The following is a 20,294-nucleotide window of genomic DNA, read 5'->3' as shown; positions in this document are numbered from 1 at the left end:
ATATGGAGACTGCATCTCAGGAGCTGAATGCTATCAAAACCACCCTTCATTCACACCCAGCTAAGGAGTCTGCAGCCAACTAGTAAGCTGCTGCAAAGCCCCGAATCTTTAGCATCAGCCAGAAATTACCCCGATACATATGCTACCTTTAAAAAGTGCTGTGTTGATATCTACTCATTTAGAAGAAACACCTAAAGATGAAAGCAAATATGTTTTTGCCACATTACTCAGTAGCCCTATTCCTGGAATATAGTTGCTCCAGTTCAATATGGAGAAATCTATTCTAGAGAGTAGAGTTTGAAATATAGACCAGAGAAATTCCTGTGCAGGTTCTTTGCAAAGCATGCGCAAAAGTTTCTTTGGAGTGTTGATTGTTAGAGTGGGGGGTTAGAGCCGGCACAGGCATCCATTGCTAGCATAGGGACAAGTAAAATAAATAGATATTAAGAAAGATCATGTCGTAGTTGGAAGTAGCTAGTGTACATATAACCTATATCTTCATCTGTGTGTGTGTGTGTGTGTGTGTGTGTGTGTGTGTATACAAGGCCCAACTGTTAGAGCAGCAGGAACTATGCACCTTCCTCTGTCAGATGGGATAATAACGATTTTAGGTATAAACAGCATGATGAAAAGTAGAAGACAATCAGACCTGGAGTCAGTTCTGGCTTTTTCTCTCTGAGATTTGGTTTCTCCATCTGTAACACGAAGATCCTAGTACTGTTTCCCAGGCTTACTGGTGGTTCAAAATAAACCACCGCCTATAGGCCCGGTTAGGAAATCTGACGTGTTTACCACACCTATAGAAGCCATTCTCATTTCTACTAAAGTAGTACAGTCTGCTGTCAGCATCAGTCCCTACACTGTTCAGATCCCAGTCACTACCTTTCCCTTCATAGCCCCCTCTAGGCAGCGGGGACGTCATAGCAGAGCCAGGGTATAGTGTCCCAGCAGCTGTCAGTGAAAACCATATTGTACCTAGGAGAGCCCTAAAGTTCCTACCCTGAATGCCTTGTAGGCAAGTTTCCTTTCTAGATGACTCTCCTTCTATTTGAGATCTCTAGGAGCCCAGGGAATAAGGTCCAGGCCCAGTTACTGGTTTTTGATGGCTTCTGTTACAGATGGTTCTTCTCTCATGTGAAGCAAGATAGATGACAGTCTGACTACGGCCTTCTCATCACTGGCAGGGCTGTGAAGAAGGGCCATCCGGTGGGGGGATGGAAGCCTCTTTCCCCGGTGGTGACTCCGCCCACAAATGTGGCCAGATCTAACATGGGAGAAGGGAAAAAGCCCTTAACCTACTTCTGTTCCCAGGCATCAGGTAACCAGTGAAGTATTTTTATGCTATTTTAGAAAGACATAAAATGACACCATTTCTACCTTTTCTCACTGCAACAAATTCATCTTTGTCCCAAGAACGTGCTGTCGCTGTCCCTTGGGTGACGTAGACTACCGTCTTTCCCAGAAATTTAAGAAGCTTCTGAGAGCCCTGCTGGGCCCAGGCATTGTTCAGTCCATCCCACTGGCCATGAGGTTGAGCTCTGGAAGCCCTCACCCAGAAGAGTCTTCCAAATAAGCAAAGAGGTACCTCCACTCGGTGCTTCCATTCACATTCTCCTCAAATACCTCCTGCGTCCCCACCATGTGCCAGGCACTGCGGGGATAATAATGATAAAGTGTGCTCTCTGTTCTCATGGGACTGCCACACTGTGAGGCTGTCATTCTAGTGACCCCTTTCTTTCTCATCTGAACTTAGAATCGCTGTAGCATCATGGTTAAGGGTGCGGGCTCTGGGCCCACAAGGCTTGGGTTCCAGTCCTGGCTAGACCAGCACTGGCTGTGTGATCCTGGACAAGTGACTTCACGTGCTAAAGGGAGTTTATTGCAGTACCCATCCCGTAGAGATGCGCGGAAGATAAGATACACTGAAACACGCGTAAAGCCCTTAGAACCACAGGGGAATACAGTGAGCACTCAGTAATTCTTTCTCCCCCACCCCCAACTATATTCCAGCAAGACTCCGTCACTTCCAGGCCAATGCATTTCATGCCTCTTGCAGGTGAATTGCTAATTCCAGCCATCAGTCCTTTATACGGACTTATATTTCTATTCCATTAATTTATGTCTATAAGTGGCTCTAAACTCTAATCTCATCAACTCTAGTAAGTCTTTTCTGATAAACTCCAGGTCTTTACTCTTCCCCTTGTCCCTGCAGACCTGCTCCATCACACTTAGGTTGACACAATGTCGTCCCCTCTGGGTTCAGAAAAGGCAAGTTACTGGCAAAAGGTTAAACTTAATGCTAGAAGCTAGGGCTCAAATTCTGGTCAGCCTGGTTTCAAATTCTATGACTTTTTACTATGTTATTCTGACTTTCATCACATCATAGAGGACTCTAATAAAAAAAGACTATTTTAATTACTGCTATTTTATTGAGTGCTCACTATGTTTCCTGTGTGGAGTAATATGTGTGTATATATTTATTATATATATATAGTATATATGTATATATGCAATTACATATATTTATCATGTAACATGTATCTGTAATATATATGTAATAATATATATTACACACAATAATATATATCTGCAATCTGTGTGATATATATATATTACTTTCTCATAATTATATATATATATATGATGAAAGACTTCTTATAGTTGGGAAGATTTGAGCTCTTAGAGCAACTTGCAGACATAAATTTTCATATATTATCTAACTACTATTATACATAACATATAACTACTAATTGTATAACTTATATACCTATGCTATTATGTATACTTACAACTTACACATATGTAATGTATATGCCTACATAGATACCTAGGTAATATGAATATATATGTGTATATGTGTTTATACTCATTGAACCCTTGCTTTCAGAGACAAGTACTACTATTAAGCCCATTTTATAGATGAGGAGACTTAACCTTGGAGAAGTTAAGCAAGCTTCCCAAGGTCACATAGGGAAAAAAGATGGGATTTGTCTCTGGATCTGTCAACTTGTATCTTTTTCCATTGTTTGTAAAACAGGCCTTAATTTATGGGTAGCTCAATGATTAAGGCAAAATAAATATGAATTGAAGGGATCAATAAATGGTATGTGAGTTCCTACAGCTCTTGTCTATCCTCTACACCAATTGGCTGAGCTGGAAGTTCAATGCACTTGAACTTGGTGTGGATTTTTCTGGGCCCTCTGGTGTGTGACTGATGACACGGTATGTGATGTAAGCCTTCATTTGGATAATAAGGTTCCCTCTCTCGTCAGATCTGTCAAATCCCAACATGGTGGCAAGAGTTGCTGTCTTAGACCCTGGACTGTCCTCATGGCTTGCTGGGGCAGCCCCGAAGGGCCAAGGATTTGGGGTCTTCCTCAGTCAGAGTCCCAGTTTGGCCCCGAGCTTCTGTTTACAGTCAGGTTTAAAAATATTGGGGAATTTGAAAAAATAGTGCAATCCAGCAATAAATTAAGCCAGTCCCAACACACAAAATCCATAATGGTGTAGATCTCTACATAGACCTTAATTGTGATTTAATAGTGTTTACTGTAACTCCACTCCAGGGAAATGTACTTGCAATTAACCATTGTAAACACAATGTCTGCTTACCCCATAAATGTTCTCCTAAATGTGCTAATTAAGGCCTACGTACAATGAGTTTCATATTATGCCCTCCTTCCTGTCCCCAAAACACCACTCTACTTCAAGATCACCTTACTCTTACCTGGATTGTTGGCATCATGGTCTATTGCCTGCCTCCAATCTTGCCTAGGTACCTTGATTCTCCCTCCACGGTGACTCCCCCTCTTGAACTACACTCTCATTCATGGCCCTACATGTGCATTCCTCCACAATATGGCCTCCAATCTATCCACGTGGCCTCATCTTCCGCTCTTCGCCAGCATCACCCCACTTGAGCACTTCTACATCCAGCCCTTCGTTTATGCTGTTCCCTCTTTTGAAACTACCTTTTCCACCATCTGTTCCCCTGACAACCCCACCTCTCCTTCAAGACCATCCTTAAGCCTCCACCAAAACACCCGGTAATTTGTCTGTGTGCACTTGGGTGTGGCTCTACTTCCCTTTAAGCTCCATCCTGATTTATCCTCCTCTAATGGAATTTGGGATATACATGTGCGTTTCACTTCTACCACAAAGACTGGAAACAGCAGTCCTTTGTTCTTCTCCCTGTACCTTCACAGGGATTTGCATACAGATGCTTGATAAATGATTACTGAGCTACACAGAGTCACACTGAACAGAGAGGAAGTAGAAGAGGCGACCGCCAACTGCTGGGCCCTTCACGAGACGAGAGACTGGGGCCGTCACTAGGGCTCCTCCAGTGCATGAGCACTGGTCCTGCTTAAGTGAATGCCCAGCTGAGCTTCTGCATTCATGAGTCATCCAAATCTTGTTCTTCACCCCTAAATAGAGCTTGCCATTATTCAGGAAAACCCTTAAGACTTGATCAAATATCTGCTGACCCATTCTTAAAGTATCTTCTTTTATATAAGTAACTACAAATATCAATAAAAATTCGGGGGTAGTTATATGATAGGACTTGAATGGGGAGTTGGGAGATCTCAGTTGTAGCTTCAGAAAAGTCATTAAATTGCAGCAGAACTAGGATAATTGGAGCTCCGTTATTTCATTTTTGTGCCTCTGTACACAGCAAAAGTGAGATAATTGGATGGTGAACAGTATGGTGCCTTATGATCGCATTCAGGTGGGGGATCAAGGGTCTGCCATCCTGGCTGCCCATTAAAATCACCTGGGGCTTTACAAATCCCACCTTCTGCCCCACCCCAACCAATGGATGCTCTCTGAGGTTATCACCCAAGCATCAGAAGATCTTTAAGCTCCCCAAGTCATCCCAAAGAGCAGCCAAGGTGGAAAGCCTCTACTCTAGATGGATGCTTCTCAGATTTTAATGGGCATACAAACCACCTAGGGATCTCTGCAGAGTCTGAGACCTTCGGTCTGAGGAGGGACCCGAGAGTCTACATTTCTAACAAGCTCCCAAGTGATGCCAGTGCTGTTAGTCCATGGACCACACTTTAAAGAGCAAGACCCATTCTATTCTGTATAAATTCCTCAAAGGGCTCTTCTTGGAAAGAGCCATATAACTAACCACAAGATGCATTATTGGCCCTAATATGTGCCTCTGAAATTTAGGTGCTAGCCATTTTTCAGACCCTGGGGAACAAGAAAGACTGTCTAACTTTAGAAGAACCTAGAAAAATGCTCCAGAAGGCAATCAAGATGATCAGGCCGGGCCTAAAGAGAGCCACCAACAGAGACAGATGCTGAAGAGATTGTGGTAAATAGCTGGGTACTCAGAAACATTGGATGGATGCTGGCTTAAGGCCCTAAACTGTAAATTGGCCATTGCATCCCCAGTACCCAGAGTCCCACAGTCCTAGCATTCTCCAAATCATCCTGGCAATGCACAAATTACTTCAGGCAACACTAACTGATCACCCATTGTAGCAGTGTTTGCTTACTTATTGTCTCCCAGCCCCAAATTCACCCTTCTAATGCTCTGCTATATACTTCTGGGCCTGAGACACGGCAAACCACTCTTCTCCTTTGCTTGCTAGCTCTAAGGGGACCAACCGTCCCAGTTTGCCCACAACTATCCTCACTTTAGCACCAAAAGTCCCACATCCCAGGAAACCCCTTGCTTATACTCGCTAGCTTGCTAGTAGGTTATGCAAATAGGTGTCACCAGGGGGAGAGTAGTAAGGAGGGAGAAGGGGCTGTCTTTTTCGTGGTTCACTTGTGGTTCCCACCACCGCTACCCTAGGTAGTGGCAGGTGCCACCCGTCAGCAGCCATGGGTTCTGGCCTCCGGCCCCTCTCAGCACTCAGAGCCGGCTCAGAGCTCCACTCAGATGTCACAGCAGTTGGGCAGTGTCCCTCCTCAGAAGTTCAAGCCCCAGCCCCATAGGCTCCTTTCCTGAGCTTCTAGACTCTGATGATCCACTTCTTCCTTGTTCCACCAGCTCTGGGGGCGAGTTTCTATTTCTTGCATTTCTCATATACGGGTTACAACGGTGTACTCCATTTAGACCTGTCTAAACATTTTTCATATGTTAAATTCCTTCAGTTGATACACCTCGTCTGGTTTTCCTGATTGGTTTCTGGCTGGTATATTTGCTCTGTGCCCAACTACTCAGTTGGGTACTGGAAACACAAGGGCAAATAGGGCACAGCTGCCACCCTCTAGTGGAAGGATGGATGAGTACCTTTATCACCGTGCAATGTGGTAAGGGCTGAGCCAACCAGGTGTTAGGGGAGCCCAGGGCAGGGGGTTTCCAAAATAGGAATTCGTGGAAAGCTTTCTGGAGGAGGTGCTGTCTGAAATGGATTTCAACTGGGGCTTTAGCAAAATGAAGAAAAGAGCAACGGCCTTTCAGATAGAGGGTACACCCTACGCCAAGGCACACAGAAGTGCAACAGCACAGCGAGCTCTAGGAGTCATTCTGCACGGTCAGAATAAGGACTGCGGATAGAGGAGTAGTAGACAGTCCACAGACAGTTCAGTCCAGTTGTCTTCATCTGCTCAGGCTGCTACAAATACCATAGACTAGTGGCTTAAATCACAGTTCTAGAGGCTCAGAAGTCCAAGATCAAGGTGCCATCTGATTTGGTTCCTGGTGAAAGCCTTCTCCCTGGCTTGCAGATAGCTGTTTTCTTGCTGTGTCCTCACATGGCAGGCAGAGGAAATGCTGGCAGTCTCTTCCTTTCTCTTACAAGGGCACTAATCCCATCATGGGGGCCCCACCCTCATGACCTTACCTAAACCCAATCACCTCCCAAAGGTCTCCCCTCCTAATACTATTGCACTTTGGGGGACAGAAGCACTCAGTCACAGCAGACCTTCAGTGCTAAGTTAGGATGTCTGCAGTGGGTCCTGTAACCTTTAAGCCATTAATAAAAGATTTTTAAAGGGACCATGCCAGAGCCATCTTATCACATCTACAGATGGCTCCTGGGGTCAGGTGGGCAACTGAGAAGGAAAGCTGACACCCGTGAGAACTCTGGCTTTTAAGTGAGATTTTGTTTAATAATATAGGCCAGAAATCCATGATCCTATGTCGTCAGAAACAGGTGGGTGTGTTAAATCAAGATGCAGAATATGAATTCAATTCTAGGTAGGTCATCGCTTCAGGGACCTGGGCACAGAGGTATTTATACACACACAGAGTCAAGATTATTTGGCTGAAAAAAAAAAATAGAATGGTTTCTTCTGACGGGAGCATCCTAATCTGTCACGAAGAGGGGGTGGCCATTCTGGTGGACAGCTACACAGTTGCGAAGGCTCCAGAGAGCACGTGCCAGGCTTTATAGCAAGCGGATGATCCCTTAATTTTTAGGGACCCAAAAGCCACGGTGGCAGGGAAGAGGCCTAAAAAGAAAGAGTTAACAGGTGAGACATGGTCCTCTTCTCGGGCAAGGGGTAGACAACAGCTAGAAATACAAAGGTAAACAGGACAGAAGGAAAATTCTCCAGCGAGTGGGGGGAAGGTGTGGATATGGGGGTCAAAGGTCCTCACCAGCAGAGTTTCCGGTTATTTTGGGAAGTGCTGTGAGGGAGTGAAAAGGCTAGTGGGAGGCTGGGACCACTTACACGTATCTTTTAATATTTTTCCCAATTAAAGTCTGGAAGCCTAACGTGCTGGAGGCTGTCAGCCCCCCGAGGAAAGGCAGCTAGGCGCAGGTGGGCCACGACTACAGAATGCTAGTCAGTACGTGTCTCAGGTCCAGAATGTTTGAACCACCGGGCCCTGTTTGATGCTAAAAGGGCCCATTTTGAAACCAATCAAAGATAATGTCAGTTCCCAGAGGGAAAGGCAGCCACTGGGAACACGCTGTGCCCCAGGGAGGGTGCGGGCAGTGCGAGCAACAAGGGACATGCTCCCAGGGCCACCTTTACTGGCGGAAGCCCAAGAGAGAGGGAGCCATCCGTCTTTCTGAGTGGCCATTCCTGGAGCTTTGGTCATCATCACGAGGCATAACTGAGACCGTCCTGCAATGTCCTGCATTAAGGTTTAAGCACAAAACTGCAAATGTCCAGGAGCTGGAGAGACGGGTCAGCCACCCACACGTGACGCAATTCTGGGGCCACATAGTGGACTAGAAGCCAGAGAGGAGGCCATGGCCTTAGGAAACCGGGGGGGGGGGGGGGGAGTGGGTGCACACTTGGGGGACAGAAAAGAGGGGATTAAGAATGAGATTGTCTTGCTTTGCCCGGATCATGTGTAGAGTGACTTCAGGCGTGGACGCTGCACTTTGGGAGGGATGCCGGGGAACTGCAGCCCTGGCCGGCCAGGGAGGGACTGGGAAGTGAGACACGGGAGCTCCGGGGGCATGCCGAATGGGAGGCAGATGGCCCAGGAGAGCACCTGCCCTGTGCACTGACCCCTGAAGGCCTGTCTTGGGAAAGGTAAGTCAGACCCACCCAGAGAGGCCAGCAGGGAGAACCAGAAGAGACGAGAGGAATTCCAGGGAGACACAGCAGTGTGAGGTGAGGAAGACATTTGGAGTCGCTAGAGCTGAGCTGTCCAGCGAAGCAGTGGGAGAACCCAAAAGGTGTTCCACGGGAAATCAAAGGGGCCCTTGAGCCTCTGCCCGCACGCGCCCTCGCCCTGCTCTATTCTCTTCGCAGCCTTTACCATCGGAAATGGTCTTGTTGATCTGTTGGCTTGCTGTCTTTTTTTTTTTTTTTAAGATTTTATTTATTCATTCGACAGAGACAGCCAGCGAGAGAGGGAACACAAGCAGGGGGAGTGGGAGAGGAAGAAGCAGGCTCCCAGCGGAGGAGCCTGATGTGGGGCTCGATCCCAGAACCCCAGGATCACGCCCTGAGCCGAAGGCAGACGCCCAACGACTGAGCCACCCAGGCGCCCCTGCTGACTGTCTCTTTTCCAGTAGACTGTGAACCCCATGAGAACAAGGACCTTATCTGTCTGGTTTTCTGCCGTGTCCCAGGAACTCAGAACAGTGCCTGGCTGACAGGTGGCCAGTGAATACGGATACACTGACGGGGGAAACACTAGTGAACAGACTCAACTACCATTTGAAAGGCAGGTCTCAGAACCGGCTTTCAAAACTTAAAAAAAAAAAAAAATCCCTTTCTTGAATGAACCCTCACATGGCAGACCCCAATACATAAAACAGATTACTGTGGCATTTTAATAATATACATTTATATCATAAGTCCCAATATAAAACATTCATTTTTGTAGACTTATAATGAAAAGGGTTACTGAGAGCCGCGAGATTGTTTGGATAAACGTAATAAAACCTTTGAAACCGAGGTTACCAGAAGACCGAAAATATAATTTATTCCCCTGCTTTCTTTCGCTTGTGGAGCACTGAGAAAACCCTGATTCATGCAGAGAAGTAGTTGCAAATGATACCAGTCTCCAATAGCTCATTTGGCAATCTCGGGATAATTCTTTAATTAAAGCGACGCAGGAACTTGAAAAGGGAGTAGCTGTAACATTGAGCTTGAAAGTTGAATCTCTTACAGTTTGTAACAGTGGGTTGTGCCTCTTATCATACATTCACAAGTCACAGGAGAAGAAGCAAAGCAGACAATAAGCGCCAATTCGACTTGGATGTGTGACATTATCATGACTCTGATGAGTTATACATTCGGTTATAATTACACAGCCAACCACGGGGTTGTGCTGGGAGTCAAGCACCTTCTCTCTGCCCAACTCCCGACTGAACACAAGACTGTGTTTCTGGGTCATGAAACTATAATTCCCACAGGGGTGGGAGCCCAGGCATGAAGTTATCTTTTAACAAAATCAGTGCAAAGATGCAACCTTCATAACCAATGACTCGTTTTCGATAAGTTCTGATATAGACATGTAACCCTCCCGGGAGAAAAGTTCCCAGAACCGCACGCAAGTGATCTAGTAAATACAAATTTATGTATTTATTTGTGGTTGAAATGTGATATATGACATTTCAAGTTGCATGTTGTTGTTCTAAATGACTTTGCTAATTAAATATGTATATATATATATAATATATGTATAATATATATAATAAATGAAGTTTGATTTCAAAAATCTTGCAGGATTCCTATAGCCCTGGGACTTAAATATTACCAGACAAAGCCAAATCTAAGGGCTCCTTGTGCATTTGAGATTCTCCCAGACTGGCTAGGATGTAGCCATCATCTTTCCGATGCATGAGGACCACACAGACTACAATAAGGGCAGACTGAGATAAGCCCAATTATGGGCTTTACCATGAGACTTGCCATTACAGGCATCCGAGTAAGCAGGAACTATGACTCCCAGATTCCCTGCCCCAACTAGGACCCCCAGATTCACCTGCTCACGTGACGAAGGTACTTCCACCATAATGGAGATGGCAGATGGGCACGTAGAGAGAGATGGTGGCCACCTGGGGATGGAGAGTCACCAGCCTCCAAACCTTCACAGAGATGGAGGTGACCCTCATGCCACTTGATGGCAAAGGAAGAAACAAATTCCCTCATCTAATTTAAGGGACTACCCCCGTTGCCAAATATAAAGTGTGATCCTGTTGTCTAACTCTATTTGTGATTATAAAATATTGGATTTTAATAGCTACCACCATTCTTAAGTACTTACCATATGTTAGATATTTTCTAGCACGTAATTGAATCATACAAATTATTTTTTTCTAGCAATCCCAGAATTCTCTCCCCTTTTTTGTATCCCCATTTTACAGAGGGGAAAACTGAGGAATGTCAACCTGGCTAGCATGCAGGGAAGCCATGATTCATATCCTTACAACTTGGCTCCAAAGACCAAAGCTTGACCCACTTTAAACACAGGAACAGATCATGGGGAAAGCCACGTTCACGAGATAAAGTGGCAGAGTCTGAGGATACCTGAGGTTTTAGAAAAAAAATCCAGAATTACAAAATTCTTCCCAATTTGGTAAAGTTCTCTAAAAGCCAAGTAAGTGCCTTCCTATTGATACCTCCTTCTGTTAGTTGATTGACACCCAGTTCCATTAATTGATGTTCAGGGTTCGTCTTAGTCGGCGCTAAGACCTTTTTTCTCTCTCATGGAAACGCATCTCCACATTTATTGTGTGTGCCAAAGGGAAAACAGATTCACCCTCCATCATTTCGGTATACAACCGATATCACCGGGATGCTCTTGTATTGCTGCGTGAAGGGGGCACATGTGGATGGGGCAGTGAACTCTGAGATGCACAGTGGGTGGGAAAAAGGGGAGCCCCAAATGAATGAGCTAATATGGTGCAGTGGAAAGGACATAATTTAGGAGGCAAGACAGTGGCTCTGCCGCTGAGGAGTGGTATGACCTTGAACGGTGCACATCACCTCTCTCAATCTCAGTTTTCTGAGCTGAGAAATGGGCGTAATGTAGCCCCACAGACCCGCTGGGATAACGGAATGATCACATTTTAAATGTCTGCTCCACAGGGGCCCCTTACGTGTTTGAATTCTTCCTCCCCACCCTTAACTTTCTCATGAGGTTTATGGGTATGATTCAAATGACCTCTTTTATCCAGTATATAAAATAAAATATCTTGTAAGTGCTGATGAAGTGTTCCACGTAGCCGAAGAAAAGGCTGTGAGGTTGTGGTGAAATCACAGGTGATTTCGGAGCCCTGGCTGCCTCCGACCTTGCCAAAGCTCCTATCGATACCTACCTAAAACAGACCTTTTCTTCTTTCATGACTTTGGAATTGAGGGGGCTCTAAAGAATTCATGCAAAGACCTCCCTGTTGTTCTTCAAGTGACGGACAAAATGTCTGAATTTCCAAAAGCCATAGGTGACAACCCCAGGGACACTGGACATAAGCAAAATGACCTGAGTGGAATGTTGAAGAGCATACAAACTCCCCTCACCCCCCAATCTGGGCCCAGCGAGCAGAGGGTTTTCAGACCAGCTCTGACTTTGGGCCCTTCTCCTGGGGCAGACATGTTGCTGGTCTCTGGGAGTCAGCTCCCCCCAGATGGCATTCATGGGAGGGACGTCGGCAGACGCTGACAGTAAGCCACATCCAAGTGGCCAGCGCCCGAGCCTGGCTGGGTGCACCCGGTTCTCTAGCCATGGCCGATGTCCACTGGCTCCACCACCCAGTCATGCCAGGGGCTGACTTGATGAGCTGCTTCCCCTACCCGGGGTAGGTCCCCTGTTGCAGTGGCCTCACTGATAGATAGCTCTGATGGCCAAGCCCTTGGCCATCCCCTTGCTCTGCCGAATCTCATGTGCAGAGAGTGGGGCTGGTGACGATGGGGGAGTTAGTTCTGGATTCAGCAGGTACCCGGACGGCGTGATGCCACGTCTCCATAACGAGTGTTTTTCAGTCAGCTTAACTGACAATTCCAATCTGACTCCTTTCAAAGTGGGATGTTTGCTGTTAAACACACATGCGCACCCACCCACACACAACAACACTATTTCTTTTACAGCCTACACCTGTGAGCAGCTGGGATTCCTGGGGAGCATGCAGAAGCCTCAGTTTCTCTCCAGGGACCTGACCCTCCAAGGCAGAGCCCACATGACCAGGCAAGCACCATTTCTCATACCAACCCACGTCATCTCTTCCCATTCCGGGCCATTTTGTCCTGCCTCCCCAGGTGCCCAGTGAGTTCTGGTTTCCCCCCAGGCCTCCCCAGGTGCTGTGCGGAAGAGCCCCAACCCCAGCCAGGCACACCTAAACGCAGGCACCGGGAGGATTTGGAACCAGCTCCCAGGACCTCTTCGTCTCCTCCCCCAGGAGCAGAGAACTCTGGGAGGCCCCTGGTGGGGAAGAAAGACGAGTCTCAGTGGAGTAATGTTTCATTAGCTTCAGGCTCCATCACTGCCATAGGTTCTGGAAAAGACCCACCTGCTCCCCGAGTCTCTGTTTTCTCATCTATCAGGCAGGGAGTGAGGCTCGCCTTCCCCGTCTGGCCAGCTCTGCGGCCAGTGGTCTGCAATGAGGTCATCGACCAGTAAAAGTAAGTCCCAGGTCAATGGGCCTTGTGAACAGCCCACATCATCAATACTTCCCCAGCATCTAGCCTGACACTCCATCTTTGACCTCCGCCTGCAATCCTCAGCTCCTGGTCTCTGGCCCCTTCCTGCCCAGGGGTGGGCACATGTAAACCTCAGAAATGAGACTGATCTCGCACCCTGGGGACATTCACTCTTTTTCTCTACTTCAGACAGCTTCCAGGGGACCACTGTGCCTTCAGCTTAGTAATGGTAAACTAGACACAGCCTATTCCCCGCCATGAATTCATCAACCAGCATTCCTCAAGAGTCCTTATGTGCTGGGGATGGAGAGGAAAATGGGATTGTCCCTGCTTTTGAAGATGGCCTGGAGGGTGAGGCAGACGAGCAAATGGGCAAGGACGAGGCCTTGCAGTGCATGTTAGTATAGAGGGAAGTACAGGGATGGGAGTCCAGTGGAGGGCAGTCTGGGAAAGCTTCGAGAACGAAGGAAGGAGTAAGCAGTCACTGGGCAAAGGGGAGTGGAGGGGTGGAAAGTGCGGGAAGCATTCCAGGCAGAAGGAGATGCAGATACACATATAGAGGAACTCTCTGGGTGCCTTATGAGTTATGCACATTGTCTGCACTTGACGGAAGAACGGACTGAGCTCTGGGAGGTAAAGATGCTTGCCCGGGGCCCCACGGTCAGCGGGCTGGAGCCTGAGCTCCCTCCAGGACACACTCTGCCTTTCCAAGAAAAGGGCTGGCAACACTGCTAGAGGTGCAGTTGCTCAAAGTGGAGTCTCTGCTGCCTTTGCCAAAAAGTCCATTAGACTGGGGATCCGCTGAGCTACCTGGGTGGGAAGCCCTCTCCAAAGAGCACAGGAACAGGTTACCGCTAGAAGTAAAAGAAGCCCCCAGGAACAGCGGGGTCTACATTCTACCCTGGGCGGCAATAAAAGCCCAACGAAGGGGCAAACACCCCCGGTGACCTGGTGGGGTGAGGGTCTCGCCTTTCTTCCGACACTGTCAGCCCTTCTGCATCCTCTCGGCAAGCCATTGCCTGGGGAATGTGAGCACGTCCCCTTCTGTTCCCATGTCAGCACGGGCTGCCGTAACCTGACAGCAAGGGGGGCCGGCGCCGAGATCCTGTCCCCTTCCCTGCCTCAAAGCGGGCATGCCTTAGAAGCTGCAACGCTCTCAAGGATCTCTCACTAATCTTTTTATCTGGATATTTATACAACATTCTGCAGAGCCGACTGCCTTCCGCTTTTATCAAAGAACAGAAACAACAACGTCAGCATTTCAGGTACACAGTAATTCTCAATTTCCTGCTCCCAGAGGTATTCCAAGGCAGCCGCTGGGTAGGCAGGGGAGGGGGCGAGAAGCTCCTGGTAGGGGGACAGGCTCTAGTTCAGAGCCCAGGGCCCATGGTGTTACCGGGGAACCGTGTTCTACTCGGGGGCACAGCCAAGCAAAAGGGGAAAACACAGGAAGGGTGGGGGGGAGTCACATTCGCTAAACACGTGATGTGCGTATCCCTCGCTCATCCTCATGACAGGTAGGCCGGGTTTGGATCCTGCAGCTGAGCAAGCTGAGGCTTTGGGAGGTGGTAAGACTGTTTGTGAAAGTAACGCAGCTCAGATGAGGCCCATTCTGCCCACTGGTTGATTCCTGGACTATTTCTGCTTTTGTGTTTCTGAAAATTGGCCTCATGTTCACAATTTGTGCTAAAGTCAGAAGTAGAACCTGGATCCTCGCTCCTCTATCCTAGTGAATAAATGTGCTCATTCATCAGGGTGCTCATTCACAGAGCTGCGGCCAGGGCTGACTCTGGGCCGGGTCCTGTGCTCAGTCCTCGCCCTCTGGGAGCTCGGTGGTGAGAACCGGGATCGGGAGGCGGGGGGAGAGCACCTGCAATGACCCGCTGCCACCCACCCACGTGGACACCGCCTGGGAGCTGGTCTACTGTGCAGTCTCAGCTAACCCTTCCGAGGGCCCTGGGAGAAACAGGTCGCCATCACTCCCCTTTTGAGGTTGAGGAAGCCGAGAAACCAGAGATGCCATGTAACTTGCTGAAGGTCGCGCATGGTCAATAAGGGATTAAACCAGCATCCAAGCCTAGGCCTGTCTGACACCAAAGTCTGTTGTCTTAAAAACCAAGCTGTTTGCTCCTCCGACTCCGGGATGGACAGAGTCCTGGCAGGCTCTCTCGGGGAGGCGATCTCCGCAGAGTCTGGAAGGTTGACATACAGTCAACCAAGAAAAGAATGGGAATGTCAGATAGATATCCTGCAGGACTGTATCAGAGACTGGGAACAGGGGACGAGCAAACTCTGAGTCAGGAGTAAGCAGGACTCAGGCAAAGCTTTTCACTCCCTGCAAAAGAGTTTGGATTCCACCTCAAAGCAACAGGGAGCCAAGAAGGACTTTATTCAAAGGAGGAGCTGATGTGATTTGCATTTGAGGAGGGTCACTTTTGCTGCAGCGTGGGTCGACGAGGACGAGACTGGAGGCAGAGAACCCAGTGCATGCTACCACAGTGCTGAGCAATTGCAAAGGCAGAGGCAACAGGGACACGGTGTAGCTTTTGAATTCAGATCTGTTAGAGGTTATATTGGGGTTTTTTATAAGAAACACTTCTCGAAAAACATGGTCCTTCACTTTTTGCCGCTTACAGTCTAATTAAGCCTATCATCCCTGCATTACTGTTCCCTTCAGCTGCTCCAAATAAGCAGGGGGGTTTGGGAGCCAGTTTTGAGGTCGGGAGCACGGAAGCAAGGTGTGAAGGCCAACGCGCCTGTGTGACAGCCACCTCATCTCACTAAACAGTCCATTCATAAGCATTTCTGTGCACCACTCCAAAATGAAATAAAATCAAGTGAAAGAAACACCGCAGGGCTCTGAGCTGGACCGACGTACCTTTCCGCTCTGTCCCGTGGATGTGCTCATGTCCCCAACATGCAGAGAGACGGTTCCCGGATACCATTTCTCTCCATGTGTAGCTCTTCTTGCATAAATTTCCTTAAGCCTCTGGCAGCAATTACCACTTGTCTGCTAGCAAGTACCAGACGCTGACAAAGGGAGTGAACAATAGCAAATAGATATTCAAGGAAGAACTTGAGATCAGCGGATGTACTTAGTTTGACAGCCTGTTGTTGGGTTTTGTCTTGGGGGAGGGGCGCTGTTTGTGGGCAGGTTTCCTTTGGGTCGTGACTGGAGAACACACATATAACAGAGTCCTATTTTCTGTGGGCAAAATCGTCGCTAGTTCTTTTGACAGGATGGAGGCTATCAAATCTTGCAGGTGCTCTGCATCGAGCCCCGGGCACCCAGAGCTGCCTTCGCCAGGCCAGGCTGACTTTCCTGTTCAGGTCATTGGACCACATTATTTCCTGGCACTCGGGGCGTGCAGTATCTTGGTGCCATTACCTGAGCCCAGAAATCCAATCCCAGCAAACTGACTTGGACCTGGCCGTGCCAGCCCATTAGCCTCCGGACAGGGCTGGGGAAACCACGCCCAGTGCCAGTGGGCACCTGCAGTCTGCAGACCTGTGGGCAGAAAATGCCGTGCAGACGTCGCTGGAGGGCAACTTAAAAGACGGCTCTAGGTCTGTTGCTCCCGAGTGACCTTGGGCCTCGGTTTCCCCATGTCTAAAAGAGATCTCAAAAAGGGGTGCAGGGAACAAAATGATTTTGAAGTTCGCTTTCAGTTGGAGAACTTGGGGGTGTTGGGAGGAGCTGTCTTCAGTGGGGAGGGATGAGCGATCGCCGTACTCCCCCATCTCCTGGAGAGGGCTCTCGTGGAAGCAGGCATCCCCAAAGGGAAGGACCCTTGAAGAAGGATGAGAACTCCCTCCGGCACTCTCCTGTCACCACCCACAAGGGCAGGCTGACGTGTCAGAGACTAGGATGCTGGGGCGACAGGAAGGAGAAGCCCAGGGGGAGTCAGCCTTACCGACTGGCAGCGATGGGGGGAGCAGGGGACATCCAGGGTGAGTGCGGAGGAAAGCTCTTTTGTCAAATTCATTGCCCAGTTTTCAAAAACAAAAACAGCAACAAAAGAAGAAAGGTCTTTCTTATTATTCTCTGTTCCCGCTTATTCTAGGAGATGCAAGCTGAGAATAGGTTTAAAGATCTCAACCTGGGTTTGTAACCTCGGCACTGTTGACATGTTAGACTGCATGTGTCCTTCTTGCGGGGGCTGTCCTGTGCCTTGTAGGATGCTTGGCCTCATCCCTGGCTTCTACCCACCAGATGCCAGTAGCAGCCCCGGTTGTGACCACCAAAAATGTGGACAGACATTGCCATATGTCCCCTGGGCTGGGGGTAGGGGAGGCAAAATCACCTGCAGTTGGGAACCACTGGTCTAACTGGATGGTCTTTTAGGAACCTCATTTAGCTTCTCTCCCAAATGGGGTAATCCCTGATCAGCTCAGTTCACAGTATTCATGGGAAATGAAAGACAACTACCTAAGGGGGAAGTCCTGCTGCTGTTTCCATGACCAGAGCTGGAACAGCCACCTTGGGGTGGGGGGGCAGATGAGAGAGACCATCCCAGCAAACAGTGGCCCAGGTGCTGGGAGGCACGCCAAGCATGTGACAGATGTGTCGTTCCCTGTGCCCCCAGCCTGCACTCGGTGACTCGGGCTTGCTCTGCGTCACTGGGACCAAACCCTCCCAGCTTCTCTTGCGAGTGTCAGACAGAGGAAGAATGCTCAACAGCCAGCAGGCTGTGCAAACAGACAGGGGAGCCCAGCTTCCACCCCTCATCACGTGCGGCTCTTCTTTAATAAGGAAAACAGAGAAAGCTCATCTCCCTTCCAAGAGAGCAATGATGCCCTTTGCCAAAGCAGTTCACTCCTTCTAGAATCTTCTATGTACAATGCAGCCACAGAAATCCAGGGCACAGGAAACTTCCCGTGTGTCATCATCAATGATCCCTGTGGCTTGTGGTCATTTGTAGGCTGGAGTGGGGAAGGAGGATATCTATAGGGTCAGGAAGGGGCAAGCTTACAATTAGCTTAACCTTTTCCACTGGCCTTGGGATAATCTATGGCCCCTTCCTGCTGGGGATCAGAAGGTATTGACCAAATACAGGTCCTCTCTTGGTGGGGGGGAGATGGCAGGAGGAAGCAGGTGTCTAGTCCCAACTATGTTAAAGCAATGTGCTGGCTTTTACATGTGTTATCTCAAACCACATATAAGTCTGATGCTTAAAAATTTTGATTTTGCAGCCCAGGAACTGAAATACAGAAAGGTTAAGTGGCTTACTTGCCCAGGATGACTGGGGAGTCAGCATTTGAATTCAGGGCTTTCTGATGGCAAAGTCAGACTCCTTCCCCTATACCTTGCTGCCTTCTGATAAGAGCATTGTTTTGCCAAAGGGAGGGAAAAGACCTCCCCAAATTCACATAGCTCTTCAGTGCGTCTCCAAGGGGCTCACACTGCAAAGTCAGGTGTCTTTACCATTGGCTGAGGTGAGGTTCCAAGAACTTGGGGAGGGTCCAGGAGCAAAAGGGTCCAATGGATAACCTGCCATTATAGGACGCCATTCAATGGGGCCCCATTTACTCCAGAATATGGTACCAACACCAACACTGCCAGACAGCCGCCCATCCTACTGCCAGCCTCGATAGAGGGATTAAACCCTAAGCCTTTTTTCCCCGTCATAGGTGGTTTTGTAATTTAATAAAAGCTATAAGACATTCAGATATACATTCTTACCCAAATAGATGAGTTGGATGCAATTTTGGGGAGGTTCTGTGACCCTCAGCTTAAAACATTTCTGCCACACACAGGCAGCTGACACCTATTACCAGTGACAATGGAGGAAGGATTTGATTAGAACCTAAAACAGGGCTGGGACTTTTTTTTTGACAGCTTGCAAGGAGGGCACACACCAAGGAGAAGCAGAATGAGGATGAGACGCAGTGGAGGACCTCTGTGTGGAGAGTCCCTGCAGGACAGCGTCCAGGCCATGGGAAGGAAGCCCCTGGGGGAGATGGCTCACTCACTTGGGGCAAGAAAGCAACACAGGGTAAGCAGCAATCATGCATCAGACACCATGCATTTCTTCATTCCTGTTTGGCTTGGAGACAAAAGGGCCAGGGGGGCTCACAATGAAATTGTGTTCAAGGAATCTCCATCTTCATCTGCAAAACGGGAGTGTCGCCTGGACAACCTCTAAGGAACAATCTCTAAGGGACAAACTCTAATGGTGATAGGATCCTGTAAGAGTCAGGGGCAGGCTGACAGCAGTGGCTTTCTGGAGTTTCTTCCGAGGTGAGCAGAAGGTCTGAATGGATGAAATAGCAGCAGGAAGGATCAACAAGAGAAGAGGAAATTCTGTCCAAGCTCTCCAAAGGGAGAGCTCACCCACATTCGTATCCTGAGGGCCTAGCCCTGAGTGTGGTCCAGAGGGGTTGTTCACCAAAGTCTTGCTGAATTTGATAAGCAAGTGGACACATGTGAAGATAAGCAGATTGGGAGCCAAGGGGTCAGGATTCTGATTTGGCTTTCCCACCAAGTAGGAGCTTCACCTTAATCTCCTAAGTTCTATAGACCTCAGTTTCCTTACCTCTAAATCACCTTTGTAAATCTTCCACTTCGATTCCATGAATTTACCTCTAAAAAAGCTGGGTATATGCTGATCAGTGGTAAAAGTCTAAGATCCCTGATGTGACAGACACTCTGACCAGGAAGGAATGAACTCAACGGAGGTCAACTCGGGTGCAATACATCTCCTAGTTTGTGGATTTTCCACCCCAGTACGTGTCTATCATTTAGTAAATGGGGTAGGGGGAGGAGGAGGCATGTTTCTTTGGTGGTTAATGGCTCAGCACCAACTCCAGCTGAGTTTTGGGAGCAGAGGAATGATGCTGTGTGCTTCCGTGCCGAAGACGTGTGTGCATATCTGTTTAGAGGGTGGAGAACCGCTTATGAACACGTGTGTGCAGACAGGGTGTGTGTGGGGGGAGGTTATGTGTGCAGTCCCACAAGCTGCGTGATGTGGCATTTGCTGGTGTGTGTATGTGTTCTGCGTACATCCGTATGTGTGTATATTTGTGTGCATACACAGGAATGCCCTAGACAGCAATGGGAGCAATGGGCTTCTGTGGCGCTTGGCACATGTGTACGTATGTTTTTACTGTGCATTCCTGGGGCATGTGCATATCTGCATGCCTTCGCTGTGGCAAGCACGTCCGAACAGGGGTCTGAGAATCACGGCCCTGGACTCCATCAGCACGTGGATTTTAGGGATGGGGGAAGTGGTTTCTCTACAGGAGCAGAAGCTGCAGAGGGAGCAGAGTCATTGCACATGCTGTTC

General features: G+C 48.4%; 1 protein-coding gene across 1 annotated transcript in view; it reads right to left on the bottom strand.

Annotated features, from left to right (window-relative positions):
- Positions 1-20,294, bottom strand: part of ASIC2 (acid sensing ion channel subunit 2) — a 987,213-nt gene that overhangs the window by 717,685 nt on the left and 249,234 nt on the right. The window lies entirely within an intron of this gene.

The sequence above is a fragment of the Ursus arctos genome, unplaced genomic scaffold, assembly GCF_023065955.2.
Source record: "Ursus arctos isolate Adak ecotype North America unplaced genomic scaffold, UrsArc2.0 scaffold_24, whole genome shotgun sequence".
In the NCBI taxonomy this organism is placed as follows: Eukaryota; Metazoa; Chordata; class Mammalia; order Carnivora; family Ursidae; genus Ursus; species Ursus arctos.
This window is presented reverse-complemented; position numbering and strand designations above follow the sequence as displayed.